Source organism: Podarcis gaigeae (assembly GCF_964106915.1).
Source record: "Podarcis gaigeae genome assembly, chromosome: 10".
Lineage (NCBI taxonomy): Eukaryota > Metazoa > Chordata > Lepidosauria > Squamata > Lacertidae > Podarcis > Podarcis gaigeae.
In genome coordinates, this window is record NC_139686.1 from 13,095,456 (window position 1) to 13,121,513 (window position 26,058).

General features: G+C 46.3%; 1 protein-coding gene across 13 annotated transcripts in view; it reads right to left on the reverse strand.

Moving 5' to 3' along the window:
* Window positions 1–26,058, reverse strand: part of SOX5 (SRY-box transcription factor 5) — a 769,299-nt gene that overhangs the window by 399,367 nt on the left and 343,874 nt on the right. The gene's annotated exons all lie outside the window — the stretch shown is intronic.

Sequence of the window (26,058 nt, forward strand, 5' to 3'; positions counted from 1 at the left end):
AGGCAGGCAGTAAACATGTGAGTGTGTGTTTGCACCATTATTATTATTATTATTATTATTATTATTATTATTAAAAATCTCTGCCAGATTCTGTTGACCAGAATTATCTAATAGGCAAGCCTGACACCCATCACTCTGCCCTTTGTAGAGAGAAAGATCTGCCAAGGGGAGGGAGGCAAGCTAGGGGGGAGATCAGTGGCCAAAAAGAAACTTAAACAAGGGCTGCTGGCTTAATACAGAAAAGCACTTAGCAACTCATTGAGAGGAGTTAGAAAAAAAGGGAGGGAGGGAAGGAGAAAGAGAGGGAGAAGGGGGAAGAAAAAAAAACTCTGAACACCTAAGGACAATCTTCAATATTTCCAAAGGGTTTCTGTACATGGTGTGTGTGTGTGATATCATATATATATATATATATAATTTTCTCACCTCTTCTTCATTTTTAAAAAAAATAAAAAGTCTCTGTGCAAAGGGAAGGGGAAGGGGAAGAAGAAAAAAAACACCCTACACAACAATCAAGCATTGTTCTGGAGAAAGAAAAGCAACTTTGACAGATTGAAATATACCAGAGGCCCCTTCAAGGAAACCTGTAAACAACTTGTCATTCACTCTGTCGGTTTCACTGCCTTGCCCACAAAGTGCGAGGAAGCAGCCTGGCAACACCACCGCCATCACCACAAACTATGGGGTTGGGGGGTGGGGGTAAGAGGATAATCCATAGCGCCCCCCCCCCCCACTCTCCCCAGATCACTAAAAAAAAAAAAAGTTTAACTCAGTTCAAAAAACACAAACAATAAAACCCTTGGCTTTATGGAATAGGAGGAGAGACTGCGCCACAAGGGACAGAAAGCCACATATGGTGCAATGTTTGTGTCTGTAAATCCCGATCGAGCCAGCCACACAACCACAAACACACGCAACCACCATTTTCCAGGTCTACGCAGTTTTCCTGGCTTGCCCTCTCTCTTGCTTGTGGATCTTTTCCCCGCATTTCCTTCTGCTTCCAACCCTGGCTAAGGCAGTCTTGGCACAACCTGAGCTACAACTCCTATCATGCTGGCTGGGGCTGATGGGAGTTGTAGTCCAGCCCCACCCCACCCCAACTAAAGAAGTGGTTCCCAAAATAAGTGATACCGCACCCTGGAGGGCAGTGGGATTACCTGGAGCAGGGTGAGAAGAGGGGGTACTGGAAGTGTAAATAGCTACCAGGCTTTGAAAAGCTGGTATCACTGGCTCAAGTTCACCAATTTCATTTAATTAGATTAAATAGTTTTTAAACTGGATTTTGAATAAATGTGAAATCAGCTGTTACTGTTCTAAATTTTATTGCGTTACTTTCTTCCTTAGTGGGTCATGCAAACCACTATTCTGAGCAATGCTTTTCATAGGGTAATGATAATAATAATAATAATAATGTATCACTTGTATCTCACCCATCTGGGTTGTCCCAACCACTCTGGGTGGCTTCCAACAAAAAAACAAACAAAACAAAGAAGCATCATACATTAAAAGCTTCCTAAAATGGGGCTGCCTTCAGAGGTCTACGGAAGGTTGTATAATTGGTTTTCTCCTTGACATCTGATGGGAGGGTGCCACTACCGAGGAGGCTCTCTGCCTGGTTCCCTGTGACTTAACCTCTCACAGTGGGGGAACAGCCAGAAGACCCTCAGAGCTGGATCTCAATATCCGGGCTGATCGATGGGGGGTATAAATGCTCCTTTAGGTAGGGGGCACGAGGGATGAGTTTATGCAACCAAGGCAAGGGTTTGGCAGGCTACCAGGCTGAGGAATGCTGGGTTAAAATAACGCCATACCCTCCAACATTTCTCTGGTGAAAAATGCCCTAAGGAAAAGACATGCCCTAAGGAAAAGCAGGACAGTCCAGGATTAAATCAGAAACTGGGGTGGCTTCTGTAAATCCGGGACTGTTCCTGAAAAATAGGGATGCTTGGAGGGTCTTTTAATACAGACGTTGTAATGGTACTACTTAGAACCTTCTGGCTTCTGCAGGTACTTTCAATTATTCCATAACAATCAGACAGGCTAGGAAGGGGTGGGGGAATTTTTCAGCCTGAAAAACTGTTTGGACGGGGCCAAGGGCAAAAGTGGGTGGAGCAACACATTAATTTACTTGCAGTTCTCTTTCTATCTCATACCCTCCAACTACCCCTATTTGCCTGGGGCATTCTTGGAATTGCAGAAACCATCCTGGCTTCCGATTTGATCCCAGAATGTCCCAGGGGTGAGCAGGATGCTTGCAGTGCTGCCATTCTCTCTCACGATTCATCTGGCTCCCTCCAGAGCTGGGTGGTACACAAAGCTCTGTCCTTCACCACTTCACCACCTGCACGCCAGCGTCGGCCACCTGAGGGAGTTGCTTCACTCTGTCTAAGGGTAGGGCTGACCCCGAATGCAACACGTTTATGTGCACCGTTTGTGTGAAACACACCAGTCCGTGCCACAGTGAGTTTTAGCACATCAGCGACAAACAGCCTCAACCAGGTGAGACACAGGGAGAGAATGAAGATGCCTGCAGCCACTGGGATGGTCCAACACAAGAAATTACGTTGCGTTGCTCACCCTCAGCAGCAAGAGGAAGAGAGGAGTGAAGTGAAGTGTGTGCAGGGAAGCCTTCAACTGCCAGCCAAGCAGATGTGATTGGTTAGATTTTCTGGGGAGGCTTCCATTAGGAAATCCCTGTTTAGTATGGAGACTATTCTGCAAATTGCCCAGACAACAGAGATGTACCATAGCAAGAACAACACTTAGAATCATAGAACTGTAGAATTGAGGATCAGTTCCTAGTCCAATGCAAGAATATGCAGCTATCCCATATGGGAATCGAACACAGTGGCGTAGCGTGGGGGGTGCAGGGGGGGCCGGCCGCACCGGGCGCAACATCTGGGGGTTAGGGTTAGGGGGTGCAAATCCATGGGTTAGGGGGCACAAATCCATGGGTTAGGGGGCGCAAATTACTTGCCTTGCCCCGTGTGCTGACAACCCATGCTACACCACTGATCGAACCTACAACCTTAGCATTATCAGCACCATGCTCTAACCAACCAAGCTATCCAGACTATCATTTAAGGCTATCCTTTGCCTTAAAAAAAGGAAAAACGGTTCTGGATTCTTTATATCACTATCCTCTATTTCTTTTCCACAACAACTCACTTCCTTCCTCCTCCTTTCCCCCAGTTTCCTGCAGTTGGGCCCTAGACATAATAGGATCTCAGTCTCTTGACCCTATCACCACTTGATCATGTCCGTTCCTGTACAAACACCCTTTCTCTGACACTCACAGGCAGGCAGTATGCTTACATTACATATACATGTTAAAAACCACAGGCGTTTGTAGGGTGGATATGCACCCCACTTTACAGAGAACAGTCCTCTGCTTGAAGGCACTCTTTAAGAACATAAGAAGGCCCTGCAGGATCAGGCCAATGGGCCCATCCAGCCCAGCAACCTGTTCTCAAAGTGGTCAACCAGATACCTCTGGGAAGACTGCAAGCGAGACCTGACTGCAATAGCTTTCTCCCCCACTTGTGATTCCCAACGACTGGTATCCGGAAGCACATTGCTTTCAACAGTGCAGATAGAACACTGCCCTCGAGACCTGTGGCTATTGCTGTTTGAAGGGCTGTGAAGTCAAGATAAAGGATCCTAAGAAGGAGAAAGCAGCAGGGAACTTGGAAATGCCCATCAACAGGGAACAAGCTCACCTGGTGGCAGCCTTTCCTTACTAGGCGAAGGTGAACTTAACACAAAGGAGATATTTCTAAATTTGCATCTAGGCCTATAAATGAAAATATGCAAGCTTAATGAAGTTCTGTGCCATTCTTCATTGGAAAAGCATTCCCTTGTCAACATTTTTATGCTTACTGAATTTAAGCAGATTTTTTAAAAACAACAACTTGGGCTAATGGTTATTTTGAACATCACTGTTCTTAGCTGAACACCATGCAGTGGAGAGGTTTGATTATAAATTTAACCAGCAAATAGCAACAAAGCAACAACAACACTATTTGGTATTGTTTCATGCGTTCAGAGTTGATTATTGTAAATATATATTGTAAAAATATATATTGTAAAAATAGATTGTAAATATAGGCAATTCCAAAAGTCCAATCCCAATTTCTATTTATTTTAGTGATTTTTCTATATTGCCCTATCATAAAATATCAGGGTGTGTTTAGCATCAAAAGACAAAATGTGTTTAAAAATAAAATAAATATGAGAATACATGTGGGGGAAGATGTAATGCAAGGATGCAAACACCCACTCAGACATAGCAGGAAAAACCTGCAATGATCAGAGATGGGTGTGGAGACTTGCACAATTAACCAGAGCCTTGTTCGAATATCTGGAGCATGGAGAAAAGCAGATAATCATGTCCATAACCCATAGTCGTAACCTTGTCTATAAAGGTAAAGGTACCCCTGACCGTTAGGTCCAGTCGTGAATGACTCTGGGGTTGCTCGCTCATCTCGCTCTATAGGCTGAGGGAGCCGGCGTTTGTCCACAGACAGCTTCTGGGTCATGTGGCCAGAATGACTAAGCCGCTTCTGGCGAACCAGAGCAGTGCATGGAAACACCCTTTACCTTCCTGCCGGAGCAGTACCTACTGGTATTTATCTACTTGCACTTTGATGTGCTTTCGAACTGCTAGGCTGGCAGGAGCAGGGACCGAGCAATGGGAGCTCACTCCGTCGTGGGGATTTGAACCGCTGACCTTCCGATCGGCAAGCCCTAGGCTCTGTGGTTTAGACCACAGCACCACCCGCGTCCCAACCTTCTCTATACATTGATCTAAATGTTTGAAGAGAGCCTATGTGCATATGACTTGCACATGTCATCAAGGAGCATGAATGCATGCATATACAGGTTCTGTTCGGACTTTCAGAACATCACATGAACTTCAGGAGAAGAAAGGACAGATATGATCGCCCCTCCACATTTAAGATATCCATGGTTTCCAAATATTTTTTATTTATTTATTGCTCATATACCCCACCTTTTCCTCCAAGGAGCTCAAGGTGGCGTACGTGGCTTCCCCCAATCCTTATTAGTTCTTTGTTGGGTTTGTGGGGCTGATGGGAGTTGGGACTCCTGGAAGGCATTACTCTGGGAAATGCTGGTCTGGAATATTTGGACTTATTTTTGGTGCAGACTGAGAAACATCTTCAAACAACTTTGCTCATAAAAAGAGGCATGTCCAGTGGATCAAAAGAACGAAACCACAGTTATTTTGCAGAACAAAATAAATCGTTAAGTGGTCTGCCTAGACCCCCACCAATTTTCAAGTGGTCCACAAAAGAGAAAAGAAACATCCAGCAGTCTCTGCTCCAGGATTCTTGTTTTATTGAGTAAAGCAGATGCGGATTGCTTCTGATTGAGTGGAAGAGTGGTGGACTGGGTGGGGGCAGGAGACAAGAATTGCTCAAACCTTTCCTTGTTATTCATTTTTCCCCATTCAAAATGCTCTCTTAGTTTAGGAAGGCTGATCGCTGAAGAATTGATGCTTTTGAATTATGGTGCTGGAGGAGACTCTTGAGAGTCCCATGGACTGCAAGAAGATCAAACCTCTCCATTCTGTAGGAAATCAGGCCTGAGTGCTCACTGGAAGGACAGATCATGAAGCTGAGGCTCCAATACTTTGGCCACCTCATGAGAAGAGAAGACTCCCTGGAAAAGACCCTGATGTTGGGAAAGATGGAGGGCACAAGGAGAAGGGGACGACAGAGGATGAGATGGTTGGACAGTGTTCTCGAAGCTACCAGCAGGAGTTTGACCAAACTGCGGGAGGCAGTGGAAGACAGGAGTGCCTGGCGTGCTCTGGTCCATGGGGTCACAAAGAGTCGGACACGACTAAACGAGTAAACAACAACAACAACAAGTTTAGGAAGGAAAGTGAGAAAGGGGAGACATGATAGAGGTTTATCAAATTTTGCATTCTGGGGTAAAAGTAAGTAGGGAAAGGACTTTTGGGTCCTGAAGTGAAGTTTAATAGTGAGAGATAGTGAGGGAAGGCAAAGCATAGCCATCATGGCTAGTATCTTTATTGCTAAATCCTCTTTTGAAGTTGGGGCCACTACTGTATCCAGTGGGAGTGAGTTACACAGTTTCACTATGCACTACATGAAGATGTGTTTTTTATATATATATAAAAAAATCTGTCTTGAATCTTCCAATGTTCAGCCAACCAGCCAAAGCAGACAAGAAACAACATATAAGAGCCAAAGAAAAAGAATTTCAGTGAGCATTTAACTGTGTAATCCTTTGTATTGCTAAAGAGAATGAAGTCTCACCCTCTTCACTGACATTTACTCCTAGGTAAAGGTACATAGGATGACAGCCTAAAATTCCCAGGGTGGAGAAGGAGAAGCTGGTTTGGTCTTTTATACTATAGCGGAGGGTGCAATTCTATGAACATTTACCTGGGATTAAAGACTACAAAACTCAATATTACTATGCATGAAGATCTGTCTGCAAACATAAAGAGATAAACGTAATGTTAGTATTAGCAAAAGTTTTCATTTCAAATAGCTGTGGGGGCAGCGGCAAGAGAGAATAGAAATGCACCAAGAAGGAATGAGCTACTGAATCAGTTATGGGTGAGAACTGATGTATCCTTGATTCAGATACTTACACAGAAAGTATATGAAGTTGCCTTATGCCGCCAGATCATTGGCCCATCCATCTCAGTATTTTGGGTGTGGAGCTGAATGCCCTCGTGATCTACCTTCTAGGAATCCACATGCTGGTGGTGCACAGGGCTGAGCAATAGCCATGTACGTTAGGCTAAATGCCAGTCAGAGGTTTCCACCATGCACCCATACACACAAACCCGTACATCCAGGCAAGCTAGGGGCTTTACTACAGTTCAAGGACACCTATCAGCCAGGCAAGAACACACAAGCTATAGAGTGTTTGCCTGGGGATAGAGGGTGTGAATGGAGAGCATGATGTGTAGCTGGGGAGAGTCTAGAGAACCAGACAGAGAGGTCGGGGTGTGTGTTTGGCCCTAGCTCCCTCACTTAAGAGTCATAGAACTGTAAAGCTAGAAGAGATACCCAAGCCCTGCAAAGCAGGAATCACAACTAAAGAATCCTTGAGAGATAGCTGTCCAAACACTGTTTAAAATTTCCCAATGAAGGAGAGTCCACCACCTTCCAATCTACTTCTCCACGCTGGTCTACTCTTGACTTTCCAGGAGGAGATCCTTCTAAGGCAGGAATCCAAGACAGATTGCCAAGCATCCAAGACAGATTGCCATACAACCTCTGCTTAGAAACCTCCGGCGGACTCTCCTTCCTTGGAGGTTTTTAAGCAGAGGTTGGATGGCCATCTGTCAGGGGTTGGACTAAATGACTCTCGCAGCCCCTTCCAACGCTATGATTCTGTGATTCTATAGATGATGAGAATGGACCATGGAGCCCTCCAAATGCAAAGCATGTGGCCTACCTTTGAGACACAGCCCTTCACCATCGCTGCCCTTGACTCCCTCACCCCAACAGAGAGGAAGTCTACATTGACAACTCTGGTGAACTCTTAAACAGGTGGGGAGCCTCTATCTTACTCCACCCTCCCTCCTTTCCAATAATAATAATAATAATAATAATTTATACCCCGCCCTCCCCAGCCAGAGCCGGGCTCAGGGCAGCTAACACCAATAAAATAAAATCACAGTAAAAACATAATAGGGGAAAGAGAGGGGGGGCAATTTAAAATACAGGTTAAAATGCAATTTAAAATGCAGCCTCATTTTAAAATAGCTGATAAATCAAGACCATAAGGGGAGGGAAACGTAAGGGTCAGACCGAGTCCAAACCAAAGGCCAGGCGGAACAGCTCTGTCTTGCAGGCCCTGCGGAAAGATGTCAAGTCCCGCAGGGCCCTAGTCTCTTGTGACAGAGCATTCCACCAAGTTGGGGCCAGTGCTGAAAAGGCCCTGGCCCTAGTTGAGACCAATCTAATCTCCTTGAGGCTCGGGAATTCCAAAGTATTGTTATTTGTGGACCTTAAGGTCCTCCGTGGGGCATACCAGAAGAGGCGGTCCCGTAGGTATGTGGGTCCTAGGCCGCAGGTGAACCATACTGTTTTATTCAGCAGCAGCAACACTGTGTGGTGATCTGCCTCAGCCTCCTGGACTCTCCCCACCCACCCACCCACTAACCCACTCCTGTAGCTGCACCCTCCAGCAAAGCCCTGTTGCTTCTGCTTGCATCTGTTTCTCCCCAGATCAAGGCAAACACACTGGCAGTGACTTATGATGTTATTTTAAGAGAAGTGAGGGTGCAGTAACTTTGGTAATCAGTGGCCCTTATTTGTATTCTTTTGGAATGCTAAATATAAACACTCTAATCCAGCACGGGGGCATATTTCCGCAGGCGATTCCCTAGCCCAGCCGAAAGAGGAATCGTGTGTGAAAATGGGTGCTATACATGGGGAGGGTGCTCGCCTAATCCAGCTGAGTACGGCCGCATCCACACAGCTCTCTTAAGAAAAGCCTGTGATAGCACCATGCATCTGTCCTAGAGACTTGATAGCGTGGGCCTGGGTACCCCCAAATTCCCCATCGAAACAACTAACCTCTGAAACAGCTGGTTCTTCAGCCAGGCTATGAGCTTACAGCTCCAGCCGCTGTGCATGGAGGGAACACAGGGGTTAAAGAGTCTGTTTCTGTTGACTTATCTATTTTCTGAACTGCGATATTGGTATCTTATGTGGAGAGGGTTAATTGGCTCAAGGCAGCAGTGAGGCACCCCCCCCCCCATCAGGAGTGTCTCACCTGTGCTCCCCAGATATTGCTGAACTCTAACTCCCATCAGTCCCAGCCAGCATGGCCAGTGGTCAGGAATTATGGCAACAGTCACCCAGAAAACACCTGGAGGGCCACAGGTTAGCAACTCCTGTTTTTCACGATCCTTGCACTTTATTTATTTTAAATATTTTTATGGATATTTTTTTTTACATAAAATACAATGAGAATCAGACTAACCTACAAGAGTGATTTTTTAAAATCCCCCAAAAATATGAAGGTAGAGGGAAAGAGAGAGAGAAAGATAGAGAGAAATAACTGGAAGGCCCTTTATTATTTTTACAGTTGTCAAAATGGGATTTTCCCCACTCCCATGGCTACACAGTGACAGTTTCACATCATCATATCAGCTCTTGAGAACCTGTTAAGTTCTTCTGAACCTGGTTTGCTCGTGAACATCTTAAAAGCCATCAGTTGCTGCTGATTATTATTTTTTTTTTTTTGCCGGCTATTTTATTTCTGCACCTGAAGAAGTTTGCAAACTATGAAGCTTGCTTTTTTATAGTGTTTTTTAATTTAAAAAACCCCAAAAATAAATAGCTTGCAAACATTTTAATAAGAATCATATGAATGTCCTCAATATATTTATTTCGATTTACAATCAGTTATGATCTGCTTGTCAAACCTAAAGAGAGCAGATTGATGTGCAAACAAAAGAGTAAAAGGGGAATAAAATAAGATAGCAAATAGGAACTCAGGAAGCTCACTCAACTCACTGGCCTGTCTAGCTTGGTTCATTTCCAGGACCAATTCAAAGTACTCACAAAGCTCTAATTGACTTGGGTCTCAAAAATCTGAAAGACTGCCTTCTTCCCTACAGACCCTCTCAGGTGCTGGGACCAGCAGAGGGGATCCTCTTGGAATGATCAAACAGAGATTTCCCTCCTTCCTTTTTTGGGGGGGGAAGAGATTTACAGCACTAGAAAGAACAGCATTCCTAACATATGATTATCAATAGTATTGCTATGAAGGTCCCATGAAACGCTCTGTTGGGAAACAAGAGTTCTGCAAGTGGGACCCATAACATAAGGCTGCAGTGCAGAGTGTTTCTGGGGCTTCTGCCAGCCTGCCCAATTCCAGAACACTCTATTACATTACCCCTTCCCACCCTGTTTTTTTCCATCCTTTCCCCTAGAATAAATACTCAGGATTCTGTGCCCTCTAAGTATGCTCAGTCCTCACTGTGGTGTTATTGCAGGGGAGGGGTGTCCAACTGTGGCATCATCCACACACAAGGAGGAGGTAGGTTTTGGCTACATAAAGGATTTGTATGTGAGTCCAGTTAGGGATGCGGGTGGCAGTGTGGTCCAAACCACAGAGCCTAGGGCTTGCCGATCAGAAGGTTGGTGGTTCGAATCCCTGCAACAGGGTGAGCTCCCATTGTTTGGTCCTGCCCACCTGCTCCTGCCCACCTAGCAGTTAGAAAGCATATCAAAGTGCAAGTAGAGAAGAAGAAGAGGAGTTTGGATTTGATATCCCGCTTTATCACTACCCGAAGGAGTCTCAAAGCAGCTAACATTCTCCTTTCCCTTCCTCCCCCACAACAAACACTCTGTGAGGTGAGTGAGGCTGAGAGACTTGAGTGAAGTGGGACTAGCCCAAGGTCACCCAGCAGCTGCATGTGGAGGAGTGGAGATGCGAATCCGGTCCACCAGATTATGAGTCTACTGCTCTTAACCACTACACCACACTGGCTCAGTAGATAAATAGTGATAAGTAGGTACCGCTCCGGCAGAAAGGTAAACGGCGTTTCTGTGCACTGCTCTGGTTTCACCAGAAGCGGCTTAGTCATGCTGGCCACATGACCCAGAAAAACTGTCAGCGGACAAATGCCGGCTCCCTCGGCCTATAGAACAAGATGAGTGCTGCAACCCCAGAATCGTCCACAACTGGACCTAATGGTCAAGGGTACCTTTACCTCTTTATGAGCCCAGTTAACATTTTACACAGGTTTCATTTACATCTTTTAAACTAAGCTACAGATATGCAACCCCCACCATCATGCCAAGTTTGTATCCTTTACAGGACTACAAGTAGGAAAAGTGAGAATGGGCTACATCTGATATATTTTCTCATGGGGATTTGTTGTGAGTAGCAAGGGCTCACTTTGGAAGCCTTGATACAGTTGGCTACAATACAGTTTCGATGGTATATTTAGGAACCTATTTTTTGTTCCAGGAAGTGGCATGCTGAGCTGTCATTTTCATTAATGGGAATTTAGTGCGTGTGTCAAGTTGAGATTTATTTTTTTTAAAAGTAATACAACTGATTTATACTTTGAAATATATAAATGCGAGGTGTTTATGCGGCGGTGAAGAAGCTGAATTGCAAAGAAACAAAACAGAAAAAACAACAACCCAAAAAACCCAGAAGTGGTAAAGAAAAGCATTATGCAATGTGTTGACTCTTAACAAAAAAATAGACTCAATCATTTTTAAATCCCAGTCTTCACTGTAATTGGTAACTTAAACAATGCCAGTATATATATGTATACTAATTAGGGCTAAGCAGAAATTGCACACTGTTTCCTGGGAATGTTTTCAGCACTGCTAAACACACACACACACACCAGCAAAAATATTTCATTCAATCGTATTGTCCTTTCCTGCTTCATTTGCCATCCGTGATCCCACCCTGAAATCAATTCTGATTGTGTGCACAGGGTAGCACAGGGCTAGCCAATGAGGTGCCCACAAGATGATAAAGGTAAAGGTAAAGGAACCCTGACAGTTAAGTCCAGTCGCGAACGACTCTGGGGTTGCAGCGCTCATCTTGCTTTACTGGGCGAGGGAGCTGGTGTTTGTCTGCAGACAGTTTTTCTGGGTCATGTGGCCAGCATGACTAAGCCGCTTCTGGCGAAACCAGAGCAGTGCACGGAAATGCCGTTTACCTTCCCACCGGAGCAATACCTACTTATCTACTTGTACTGGCATGCTTTCGAACTGCTAGGTTAGCAGGAGCTGGGACTGAGCAACAGGAGCCCCGTCACGGGGATTAGAACTGCCAACCTTCCAACCGGCAAGCCCTAGGCTCAGTGGTTTAGACCACAGTGCCACCAGATGGTGTTGGACTACAATTCTCATCAGCCCCAGCCAGCGTGATTAGCAGTCATGGACGATGGGAGTTGTAGTCCAACAACATCAGGAGCGCACCACGCTAGATACCCTTTGCTGTAGCGATATCATCCAATTCACTGAGTGAGGGCTGGGAGGAATTATGCACATGTCTAACTTAGAAAGCATTGCTTGCCCATGCTCATTCAACTGACTGTTTGTCCTCAGTGATACCAGCCCAATCAGATTGCCAATGTGACGTGTTGTGACATCATTGAGTTCACCGTGTGCTTACAGATTAGTTGAGATGATTCATGTGACCAATTCAACAGGAAGAAACCATACATTGGAGGGGGGGAAATGGCACCAAACCGTCATCGGGTGGGGGAGAAACAGCACAGAATAGAACTGAGAGGGGAAAGGTGAACGCTCCCACAATCAAAGTGTTCTTCAGGAAAATTTTCAACCTACTTAGAAACCGCTGTTTTTGGCCTGAAAGCTGAAACAAGTCTATTCAGTGCAACAGGAGATGATATTTTGCAGATTATGAGCTTCTCTGAAAGTCCAAGAGTTGTACGATCCAGCCAAGCTTAGCACTTTCAGTAAATTCCATCCATTTCAGTTGGAGAGCATGGCAGGTGGTGCTTAAATTTTCCACTGAAATGAACAGTGGATTTAAATCTGCTAAACTTTGGCTGGATCCCACGTTTAGCAACTTGATGATGAGTAGTAGAAGTAACACCGGTGCTCATATGGCTTGTTTAGGTATTGATGGGGAACAACTGCTCCCTCGAAATTAGAATCATTGTTTAACTGTCATTTTTTGCTCACTCTCCATGAAATCTAAAATGGCAGCAAAATGCTGACCCTTTGATAAATGGGAGCCAGTGTACACAGAGCGAGCACATAATTGTGCATTGTGTGGCAGAAAGAGAATGCCTGCTCTGGAAAGATTTGATTCATGGCACCTACATTCATAAAATTCTGTTAAGAGGAAGAGAGAAACCAATTGTTCTCCATGGAGACTGATGGTAAACCAGGAGGGAATGGGATCTTATTGCAGGAAGAATGAGGAAGGTGAAAATACCAAGAGTTGTCACCAGCAGTTAGAATAATCAGTGGCGTAGCGTGGGTTGTCAGCACCCCGGGCAAGGCAAGTAATTTGCACTCCCTAACCCGTGGATTTGCACCCCCTAACCCTACCCCCCAGATGTTGCGCCCGGGGCAGCCGCCCCCCCCTGCACCCCCCACGCTACGCCACTGAGAATAATCAAACAGTGGTGAAAATAGAACCCAGGGAGGCTATACAATGGTACCTCGGGTTAAGAACTTAATTCGTTCTGGAGGTCCATTCTTAACCTGAAACTGTTCTTAAACTGAAGCACCACTTTAGCTAATGGGGCCTCCTGCTGCTGCCGCACCGCCGGAGCACGATTTCTGTTCTCATCCTGAAGCAAAGTTCTTAACCCGAGGTACTATTTCTGGGTTAGCGGAAGCTGTAACCTGAAGCATCTGTAACATGAAACCTCTGTAACCTGAGGTACCAACGTACTGGTGCTACTGCCAGGGACTTTTCTTTTTCCTGAATGGGGGGGGGGGAGGAAGAGGCAGGTAAGGATGGATTAAATGTGACTGGCCCTACTTCTAAAGAGAGTCAATGGAACAAAGGTCCTCTGGATATTACTGGAGTTAAATTCGCTTCATCCCTGATCATTAGCTATATGGGAGTTGAACAACACTTTTAAGGCACCAAATTGGCTATCCCTGTAATCAGAGTATGGAACTTGGTCCTAAGTTAACTCGGGTTCAAATCCCAGCTCAGCCACAAAGCAAACTTACCTTACCTCTCTCTGCCTTACCTAGTTCAGAAGGGTATGGTGAGGATAGTATGGATTCAAGTGACTAGAAAGGAGAACCCAATGAAACATCAGGAAGAACTTTCTGCTGGAAAGAGCTGGTTGACAGCAGAATGGACTCCCTCAGAAGGTGCTGGGACTCTCCTTCCCTGGAGGTTTTTAAGAAGACGTTGGGTGGCCATCTGTCACAGATCCTTTTGCTGAGATTCCTACACTGAATTAGCATCTCACTTAGGGGTGAGGAAGCTGTTACCCTCCACTACAGTTCCCATCATCCCTGACCTTTGGTCATGCTCTTTGGGGCTGATGGGAGCTGGAGTCGAACAATATCTGGAGTGCTACTGGTTCTGTGGGGTGTCAGGGGTGTTAGGGGTGGGGTGGTACCTCTGGTGAGGGACAAGTCATGCTCCTTCAAGGGTAGTGTGCTCACACCTTTAGTCCCCACCCTGCACTCCATTCTCACCTGTAGCTCCTAGAAGCTGTCAGCATGAGACAGTGGTTAAACCACCCTGAGATCTCTGGATGAAGGGTTGTATAAAAACTTAACAAATTATTCAATAAAATTCTATGATTTTACAGATTGACCCCATGTACACCACCATTAGAGGGACGCGGGTGGCGTTGGGTTAAACCACAGAGCCTAGGACTTGCTGTTCAGAAGGTTGGCGGTTTGAATCCCATGACGGGGTGAGCTCCCATTGCTTGGTCCCAACTCCTGCCAAACTAGCAGTTCGAAAGCACGTCCAAGTGCAAGTTGATAAATAGGTACCACTCCGGTGGGAAGGTAAACGGCGTTTCCGTGCGCTGCTCTGGTTCGCCAGAAGCGGCTTAGTCATGCTGGCCACATGACCCGGAAGCTGTACGCCAGCTCCCTCGGCCAATAAAGCGAGATGAGCGTTGCAACTCCAGAGTCGGCCACGACTGGACCTAATGGTCAGGGTCCCTTATACCACCATTAGCTCATTCATGTTTGCATTCCAGCATGCCTTGATGATGAATAATATATACTAATAGTAATCTCAGTACTCCAGGCATTGACCCCTATGTAGGCAAAGCAACACCACACATATGCATGATATATCAGTGTGCTTAGGGAAATCCTAAGGTTTAAAGAAGGACAGAAATTAACCACCACCCAGAAGCTCAGTAAAGGCTATGTGTGCCCAATAGTAAAGGCTATGTGTGACAATGGTTTGTGCTGTTTTGAATTCATTCATTCATTGTGTTTTTTCTTCTTATTATTTTATGCCATTTTATTTCTCATTTGGGTGGGGTATTTTTAAAGAATGCTTTAAGCTTCCCTGAGTGTTGCAAGTGCACTGGAAGGGGGTGGTATATAGGTTCTCCAAATGATTCAACAAAATCCTACCCACTGCACAGCACTGGCTCTGATAAAAAGTAGGCTTGCCTGTTGCTTTTCTAGCACAGGCTGCCCAGTTCACTGCAGAACAGAGTTCTTCTTCCCTGTTGCACCTGCTGCAAAGGGAGATGCCACTTTTGGCAAAATCCTTCCTCTGGGAAGAATTAAAAGCAAAGGATCCTTGTCCGCAGAAATCTCTTTGCCAATAACCCCCTGCGGAAATCTAAATGGCACCCCTGCTAATTGTGCTACTGAACATTTCCTGTGTACAAACTAGTTCCCCCCCTTCCCCTGCAAACTACCACACAGATTAAAGAAGCAAGAGAAAACGAAAAAGAAAATGGGAAAATAAACAAATGCTCTTTGTGTCCAGTGTTTTTGGACTCCACTGATTTTTATAAATAATAAGAATAAAAATCAACACATATCCCTACAAAATCAGGTTCTCCAAGTTCTTGACACACCCTAGCATCAAGCACATTGGAATGGTGGGAGGCAGAGGCAGAGATAGGTCGCTGCAGATGAAGGGGTAGCCTTATGTAAACAAAGGAATGGGAATACGCAAATATAAGCATGCTTTATTCACGGTGCCTCTCATTAAATATGTGGGGCAAAATAAACAGGTTGCAATGTGGGACACAGCTGAGAAAAAACTAATTTCCCTCTTCTCCTCAAATGCCAATACAGAGGGTTTAGCCTTCACTGGGAGTAAACCAGAATGTCATCCAAGTACACCACCACGTACTTGTCTAGCAAGTCCTGGAACACGTGGTTGATGTACCGTTGGAACACAGCAGGCGCGTTGCACAAACCGAAAGGCATAACCAGGTATTCGAACCGCCCGTACCGGGTCCCGAATGCTGTCTTCCACTCATCCCCGGCTCGGATCCGAATCAAGTTGTAGGCCCCCCGGAGGTCTAGCTTGGTGAACACCTGTGCCCCTTGCACCTGCTCCAGCAACTCCGAGATAAGGGCCAAGGGGTACCGGTCTGGGATGGTAATTTTGTTCAGGGCCCGGTAATCATGACAAAGGTGGAGCTCCCCACATTTCTTCTTAACAAAGAGCACTGGCGCAGCGGTGGGCGAGGTAGAAGGCCTAATGAAACCACGCTCCAGGTTCTTGCGCAAGAAGTCCCGCAAAGCCTCGCGCTCTGGCTCTGTTAGTATAAGCGACTCACCGGTAGGGGCGCTCCGGGCTGGAGGTCTATGCCGCAGTCAAAAGACCGATGCGGCGGCAGCTGGTCTGCCCCCCATTCCTCGAACACGTCTTGGTAGTCCCGGTACACGGCTGGGAGCGTGGGTGCTGCCTCCTCCGTGGGTGCGGCCGCTAGCATCTCAGACTGAGCATGGGAACATGGGTCTGGGAAGTGCACGGTCCGTTTGACCCAGTCAATCTGAATGTTGTGAGCCTCCAGCCAGTCCATTCCGAGCACCAGGGGGAACCGGGGCATGGAGGCAATGTCCAAGGTTCGCACCTCCCGGTGCTGCTGCAGACACAGGACCAAGGGCTGGGTCTCCCGAGTGACGGCACCCGAACACAGGAGCCGTCCATCAATTGCCTCCACCTGTAGCGGTTCTGGCTTGTTCTGAAGTGGCACCTGATGATGAGCGGCAAAGGCAGCGTCCATATAGGAGCGGGTTGCCCCCGAATCTACCAAAGCGTGGATAAGAATCCAGGGCCCACCTGGAGGGTAGAGACGCACCGGTACCATGAGATGTCGCAATTCCACTGGTGAGGGCCCTTCTTGCATGGCTTGGGACCCCACGTTGCTAGGGCCTTCGGCTACTGAGGTTGGCGGTCTCCCTGTGACTGGTAGCTTCTCGGGACAGGAACGGGCGTAATGTCCACCCCCACCGCAGTAAAGACACAGGTTCCCCTCCCGACGCCGCGACTTCTCCGAGGGGGAGAGCCGAGGTCGCGCAGCCCCGAGCGGCGTTGGCTCAACTGGCAACTCGGCTGTGGGCATGGACCTGCTGGGAAGGACTGGCGCTAGGAGCCGGGAGTGCTGGCGGTCCCGGGCCTGGCGACGGTCCTCCAACCGATCGTCTATCTGCAGGCTCCGCTGAATGAGGGTATCCAGTGTGGTGGGACGATCCATCATGGCCAACTGGTCCAGTATGTCGTCCGACAGTAACTCAAGATACTGGTCCCGTAGTGCAGAGTCATTCCAAGACAAGTCTTGTGCCAACAGCCGAAATTCTGTGGCGTAGGCGGCGGCTGTGGACTTGTCCTGTCTCAACCGACGAATCGCCCGATTGGCTTGGCTCTCCTTCAGAGGGTTACCAAACGCAGTCTCTAAGTGGTTACAAAACCCCACATAGTCCGTTAGCAAAGGAGAGTCTTGCCGGAGCAGTGGCAAAGCCCACTTGGCTGCCTGGTCCTTTAACAAACTGATTAAAAAATGCACCTTGGTGCGGTCGTCAGGGAAGTTCCGGGCTCGCCCCTGAATGTACAACTTGGCCTGGGCGAGGAACATGGGAAAACTGGCCTGGGTCCCATCAAATTTCTCTGGCAAGGCCACTGGGTACTTGCCTGGAGCTAGGGCGTCGGCCCCAGGATCTGGAAAGTCTTCCAACTGCTGCTGAAGCGCCGCAACCACATCGCTTAGCTGCTGAACAGTGTGGGTCAAGGCCTGGTTTTCCTGGGCCAATGCCACCAGCGCAGTTGCCTGGTCAGCCATGGCCTCTGGCTCTTCCCGAACGCACCCCAACGAAGGGGGAGTGTGGGTGTGGCGGGAGCAAACTGTGCTGGCCCCGGGGGGGGGGGGGGGAGGTACCGTGATCGTAGTCAGAGTTCACAAGATGAGAGGCGAGGTCCGAAACTGGGAGCCGGGCGGGAACAGGAACGCTGGAAGGTCAGAAGCAGGAGGCCGGGCAGGGAACAGGAACAGGAACACTGGAAGATCTGAAGCCAACAACGACGTTGCTCCCGCAACCTGGGACCGGGCTGACTGACCTTTATCTTCTTCTAAGGCCAGGGGCGGTCCCGGCCCCCAGGAGCCCCACCACCTCTGGCCTTAAGGCGAGCACTCCTTCTGGGAGCAACCAGTTCCCTTCGCCTCTCTGCCCTAAGCCTCTGTAGTTCAGGAGAGGCCGAAGGGTTACTGGGCCCCGGAGGAGGCTCACCTGTAGCCACTGAGTCCTCAAGCACCTCTGGGGCCAGAAGGGTTTCACCTGGTGCCTGCTCCTGAGGATCTGACACAGGTGCAGGCTCCTCAGAATCTAGGCCTTGCCCCAGTTCAGCCGGCCCTGGAGGCGGGGACTCCTGTGCAGGCTGGGATTCCTCTGGTTCAGCCTCTGAATCGGAATCCCAGGCCATCACACCGGGCCACACTTTCAGAATAAAAAAATTGCTTGCGCCACACCAAATTTTTATTGATAAGAAATGCATTGTTGTTGTCGTTGTTTAGTCATTTAGTCATGTCCGACTCTTCATGACCCCATGGACCAGAGCACGCCAGGCACTCCTGTCTTCCACTGCCTCCCACAGTTTGGTCAGACTCATGTTGGTAGCTTCAAGAACACTGTCCAACCATCTCGTCCTCTGTCGTCCCCTTCTCCTTGTGTCCCAATATCGGGGTCTTTTCCAGGGAGTCTTCTTTTCTCATGAGGTGGTCAAAGTATTGGAGCCTCAGCTTCAGGATCTGTCCTTCCAGTGAGCACTCAGGGCTGATTTCCACAATGGATAGGTTTGATCTTCTTGCAGTCCATGGGACTCTCCAGCACCATAAGCAAAGAAATGCATTGGAAAACAAAAAAAACTCCTAGCAGTGCTTGATTTATAACAGAGAACACAACCATTTTATAATTTGATCATGGGACATCCAGAAAGTATAAAACAATACAGGCATCCTTGCTACTGACTTCGAGGCATCTCTTGGAATCTTTTCCATGCCAACGGGTCTTTGCAGATGTTCAAATTGATTAACACATTACTGTAATGATTACTTCCGTTGTTTTCAGTGGCATTCTATATTTTATAGTTGTACACCTCCATTTTATGATGTGGCGGTATTGAAAAACTTTCACAAAGTTAATTAATGTTGAAGGTAGGTGGGACTAGAGGTGGGCAGAGCAACAAATATAATTTTTCAAAAAAAATATGTACAGTAAGCTATTTTATACATGCACTCACACATCCCTCCTTATCTTCGAGGCATTGACAGAGTTCAATGAGAGCTGTGGCCTAGGGAGAGTTCTGAGGGCCAGGTGGAGGATGAATGTGGCCCTCCAAATCACTCTAAGGCTGAGGCTCCCCACCCCAGTGATTATGTTAATAGCAACACTCAATTTCACGAGTGTAACTTGTTACGTGGACAAACAGAATCATCCACACCCACACCTCAGCAGGCTGGGAGGTGCACCAAGGTTTGCAGAAGGACACAAAAATCTGTAGGGGGGACACACTTGGAGAGGGGAACCCCCAAAGAGCTGGACAGGATAGGATGGAGTGACTTGAAATCTGAACAGGAGCACTCTGCACCACAGCATTTTGTTGCAGTCCCCCCATTGCTATATCTAATAACTGTTGAAAGACCTTACAAGGAAGGATAATTGATCAGAAGGCTAATTTGCCCCTTGAGAACTCCTGGCTGAAGTTGCCTGGATGTTCTCAATGAATTTGGGCTGTGGTCCACAGCCCATTCATGCTGGAGTCCTCCAACTTCACTGACTGACTGAGGATTGACTTTGGTGTAAGTGGATTGAAGACTGCGGGCTTTGTCATGTTAAATTTATGTTGTGTGTCTTTAAGCAGTAAATTACTTAGGCAGATGGAAAACCTGGAGGAACTCACTCAGTTTTGACAACTCCTCCTCTTAGTCTTTTGGCTTTTGTTTTTTTGGCTCTTTTTAGTTACACGGAGAATATTTATATCGGTGCCTGTATTCTGCCTCAGGGGGAGAACTCTTCGGAGCATGTGAAATGTAAGAAAAATAAAAATGGTGTTTGAATGCTGGATATTTATGAAGGTAATCCACAGCTTTACCAACGAGTTGCTCCTTCAAAAGATGACCTCGCTCACAGAATCTGGCTAGAGGAAAGAGAACAGGGCTGCTTCTTAAGACATGGCAAGGTGTCATGTCATATTTCAGTAAGGGGCGACTTACAGGGCAAGGCGGCAGAGATCTCCAGCAATGTTTAAAGGTACATTCTGAGATAGATTCAAAATTAAATTGAGTGTGCGCGCACACACAAAAGCCATGCTATGATCGTTTGTTATGGCAGTGCATGGTTCAACTAGGGCACTTGCTCCCACAGTAGAGAGCGAAGGCCATTGACTTGGGTGGCTTTAAAAGAAGATTGGACAAACTCAACTAGGGCCAGGGCCTTTTCAGTACTGCCCCTGACTTGGTGGAAGGCTCTGTCACAAGAGACTAGGGCCCTGCAGGACTTGACATCTTTCCGCAGGGCCTGTAAGACAGAGCTGTTCTGCCTGGCCTTTGGTTTGGACTCAGTCTGACCCTTATGTTTCCCTCCCCTTATGGTCTTGATTTATTGGCTACTTTTAAAATGAGGCTGCATTTTAAATTGCATTTAAACCTGTATTTTAAATTGGCCCCCCCTCTTTTTCCCCTATTATATTTTTACTGTGATTTTATTGGTGTTAGCCGCCCTGAGTCTGGCTCTGGCCAGGGAGGGCAGAGTATAAATAGCATTTATTATTATTATTATTATTATTGAGAGGACTATTGATGGCTACTAGCCAAGATGACTGTGCTCTGCCTCCATAGTCAGAGGCTTCTGAATACCAGTTACGGGAAACCAGAGATGGGGAGAGCGCTCTTGTGCTCAGATCTCGCTTGTGCGTTTCCCATAGACATCTGGTTAACCACAGTGAGAACAGGATTCTAGACTGGATGGTCCATTGGCCTGAGCCAGCAGAGTCTTCTTAAGTTTTTGTGGTTACTTAAAAAGAAAACACTTCCCAATAATCCTCAGATTTTCAGGGGCTTTCACTCATGTTTGCTTGAACATGAGTAGAATCCTCGTTCAAGGATAAAGCATAGTTTCTGGACACGGGAAGGTTTCCGTGCAAGTAAACTCCCCCATGAAAAACAAAAAAATTCCTTCCAGTAGCACCTTAAAGACCAACTAAGTCAGTTCTTGGTATGAGCTTTCGTGTGCATGCACACTTCTTCAGATACACTGAAACAGAAGTTTCCAGACCCTTCTATATAGTGAGAAGGTGGGGAGGGGTATTACTCAGAAGGCTGGTGGGAATGGGTGATTGGCAGATAGCTGTGATGAGCCTGTTGACGACTCTTAACGACTGCAATAGGTCTTACAGGAAGAAGCAAGGGGTGAAAAGGTGAAAAATGGCTTTCTCATGTATAATGAGATAAGAATCCAAGGTCTTTGTTCAGGCCACCTTTGTTCCCCACCTTCTCACTATATAGAAGGGTCTGGAAACTTCTGTTTCAGTGTATCTGAAGAAGTGTGCATGCACACGAAAGCTCATACCAAGAACTGACTTAGTTGGTCTTTAAGGTGCTACTGGAAGGAATTTTTTTTGTTTTGACTATGGCAGATCAACACGGCTACCTATCTGGAACTCCCCCATGAAAAGTTTAATAAGAACATTTGTTGTTGTTATTGTTTAGTCATTTAGTCGTGTCCGACTCTTCGTGACCTCATGGACCAGAGCACGCTAGGCACTTCTTCCACTGCCTTCCACTGTTTGGTCAAACTCATGCTGGTAGCTTCGAGTACACTATCCAACCATCTCATCTTCTGTCGTCCCCTTCTCCTTGTGCCCTCCATCTTTCCCAACATCAGGGTCTTTTCCAGGAAGTCTTCTCTTCTCATGAGGTGGCCAAAGCATTGGAACCTCAGCTTCATGATCTGTCCTTCCAGTGAGCACTCAGGGCTGATTTCCTTACGAATGGATAGGTTTGTTCTTCTTGCAGTCCATGGGACTCTCAAGAGTCTCCTCCAGCACCATAATTAAAAAGCATCAATTCTTCAGCGATCAGCCTTCTTAATAAGAACATAGGAAGAGCCAGTTGGATCACGTCAATGGCTCATCTAAGCAAAGCATCCTGTACTCACAGGGACCAGTTTGTGTAAAACTCGCAAGCAGGACCTCAAGCAGAAGAACACCTTGTGTGGTTTTCAGCAACTGCTATTCAGAAACATTACTGCCTCTTACCATGGAGCATAGTGATCATGGCTTGTAGCCATTGATAGCCTTATCCAACCTGAATTTGTCCCATCCTCTTTTAAAGCTATCCACATTGGTGTCTCCTTCTCAGTGAGTTCCACAGTTTACAGCTATGTGCTGTTTGAGGAAGAAATCCGAGGCCCTGTAAGAGTGTAGCCTGTCCCCATTGTCTTGCAAGCGAGGATCAATTTCAATTATCCCTGGATCCACATGGTTAATGTGTCTAGATTTTGTAAACATGTTTTATATCTGTTCAATTTCTCTTTAAACTCTCCAGGCTCAAGGAGCAGTAAAAGTGCTTTTCAGAAGGAAAATCTCCATGATCTTTTGGAATCAAAAGCTCTTCCTCCATATTCCCAAAGAATGTCAAGCACATAACCACCTCTGTGGATGGGCACCATGTATTGGCAATGTGGATTGGCTGCCTGGTGTTGGATTGATAAGGTTCAGGACCCCCCCCCCCATCCTTAGGTAAAGGGACCCCTGACCATTAGGTCCAGTTGTGGCCAACTCTGGGGTTGTGGCACTCATCTCGCTTTATTGGCCAAGGGAGCCGGCGTACAGCTTCTGGGTCATGTAGCCAGCATGACTAAGCTGCTTCTGGTGAACCAGAGCAGCACACGAAAACGCCATTTACCTTCCCGCCGGAGCGGTACCTATTTATCTACTTGCACTTTGACGTGCTTTCGAACTGCTAGGTTGGCAGGAGCAGGGACTGAGCAACGGGAGCTCACCCCGTTGCGGGGATTCGAACTGCCGACCTTCTGATCAGCAAGTCCTAGGCTCTGTGGTTTAACCCACAGCGCCACCCGCGTCCCTCCCCCTACCCTTACATGGGTCTATAATGTAGAAATCATAAATGTGAAAAGGCAGCAAGCGTATAACATGCCCAAATCTTCAAAGCAACATTGTTTCACTCTTACGTCCCACTATGACTGATCCGAAACATTTTGCCTGCGATGGATTGTAGTTAATCCAACATAGAACCGCATATTATTATTTTTGTTCCAGTTCTTCTCTCCGTTTTCCTTCCTCTGTGACACACCATGCCTATTTTTGATTCTTTCAAAAGTTCAGTTTCTTTCTCACTCTTTGTTGATGCGTTCTCCTTTTGTTATTATTTCAGAGCTGTGGAGAAGTCATTAGTGACATCATGCCAAAGAAAGGGTGAGTTTCCTGAGCAAGCGAAGGGTTTTGATTCACTGGAAACAGAGTCAATAATTTATCTTAGCTTTCCTCAACCTGGTGTCCTGCAGATATTTTCGACTACAACTCCCATCATCCCCAGCCTGTGGCTGATGGGAGTTGTAGTCCAAAATATCTGCAGGACACCTGGTTGGGGAAGGCTGCATTACCTTGCCTTGTACAAAATAAACCTACACCTTTAGAACACTATGGCAAACTTGCCACCTGCCAGTCAACTTCATAGGGGACAGAGCAACACCCCCATAAGGAAAGGTTGAAGGGTTTGAGACATTTTAGCTTAGAGAGAAGTAGAGTAAGAGGCAGCACAGCAGAAGTTTGTAAATTCATGCATGACATGGAGAAATTGGATAGAGAAAAGTTTTTCTCCCTCTCTCGTAATGAAGCTGAATGTTGGAAGATTAAGGGCAGAGAAAAGGATTTCTTTCTGCAGCACATAGTTAAATTTTGGAACTCTCTCCTGTAGGAGGCAGTGATGGTCATCAACTCTCTCTCTCTCTCTCTCTCTCTCTCTCTCTCTCTCTCTCTCTCAATTAGTTTTTTAACATATCATTTGCAACATTCATATAACATAACTTCTTATCTTACACAATATTTTTGACTTCCGTCAACACCTCTGATGATTTTCCGTTCTTTATCACTTATTCTGCATTTCTTAATTTCTCTATTACTCTTAATTATCATTAACTAATAATTCTCCTCATAGTTTTTCTTGCAATATTTCAAATAGTCCTCCTTAGAAAAGTTATTGCAATCCTACTAGCGTGATTTGTTCATTACTATTACTTTTCAAATAGTTCATATATTTACTCCAGTCTTCTAAGAATCTCTGGTCCTGCAGGTTTTGAATCCTTCCTGTTAATTTATCTAATTCTGTATGGTCCATCAATTTCATCCTCCATTCGTTGGTAGTTCTTCTCTCCCCCAGGAGGCAATGATGGTCACCAACTTGGATGGCTTTAGAAGAAGACTGAACAACTTCATGCAGGAGAGAGCTATCAATGGCCACTTTGCCATGGTGCCCATGCTCTGCCTTTGCAACTTCTGAATGCCTGTTGCCGGAAACCACAGGAGAGTAGAGAAGAGAGCTCTTGAGCTTGAATCCTGCTTCTCGGTTTCCACCAGGCATCTGTTTGTACACTGTGAGAACAGGATGCTGGACTTGGCCTGATCCAGCAGGCTCTTCTTAGGTTTTTAACTTATTAATTAAAGCAACAACAACAACACATTATAATGAAGGGATGGATTAAATAGTTGTTATTACTGTTACCTCAGTGATTTATAAGGGATGCGGGTGGCGCTGTGGGTTAAACCACTGAGCCTAGGACTTGCCGATCAGAAGGTCAGCGGTTCGAATCCCCGCGATGGGGTGAGCTCCCGTTGCTTGGTCCCTGCTCCTGGCAACCTAGCAGTTCAAAAGTACGTCAAAGTGCAAGTAGATAAATAGGTACCGCTCCAGTGGGAAGGTAAACAACTTTTCCATGTGATGCTCTGGTTCGCCAGAAGCAGCTTTGTCATGCTGGCCACATGACCTGGAAGCTGTACGTCGGCTCCCTCGGCCGCAACCCCAGAGTCGGCCATGACTGGACCTAATGGTCAGGGGTCGTCCCCCCCTTTACCTTTACCTTTACAGTGATTTATATACTGCTGAAAACTGTAGCCTTTAAGCGGTGTACAAAAAGTTACAAAAGTGATAAAACAAATTGAAATCAACCATAAAAACCAGAATAAACCTTGCCTAATAATAATAATAATAATAATAATAATAATAATAATAATAATAATGTATCATTTATATGCCTGCCATCTGAATGGGTTGCCCTCCAGTCACTCTAGGCAGCTTCCATCGAATTAAAACATCTTCAATAAGTACCAGAGGTTCAACAGGAGGGGAGAGGATCTGTCTGATCTTAGTTAGAAGGAAGTCCCACAGAGTTCACAATACCGAATGCATAGCTCCTGGTGGAGCATCCCCCCTCCCTTTGTGCTTCCTTTAAATGGGGTCTCTGCCCTCCACTGCTTCTATGCAGTGTTAGCAATGCTCCTTCAATCCACTGCACCCTACGAAGCATCTGTGGAAGGGGATGTACATGGGGAGAGGCCACTCTCACCCCAGGAAAGTGATGGTGGGGAAAAAACTGTTTAAAACAAGCAAGGAGGGGCGAATAGCTTTTAACTGGTGCTTGTGGTTCCCTCACTGCAGTAAGTGAGGTTATGGGGAACCAGGCAGAGGGCCTTCTCGGTAGTGGTGCCTGCCCTGTGGAACACCCTCTCATCAGATGTCGAGGCAATAAGCAACTATTTTTTAAAATGCATCTGAAGGCAGCCCTGTTTAGGGAAGTTTTTAATGTTTATTGCTGTATTGTGGCTGGGGAAACCGAGTCAGATGGGCGGGGTGCAGACATATTTTTTATTATTATTATTATTATTATTATTATTATTATTATTATTGCATTTTAAAAGCCTCTGACTGGATACCCGATGGAGGAGAATCACTGCTGCCACAGGAAAACATTGACAGGCGCTGTTTTCAGTGGGAAGCAAGTAGGAATGCAATACTATCTAATGAATTTCTCCAGCCCATCCACAAACACAGAGAAACAGATT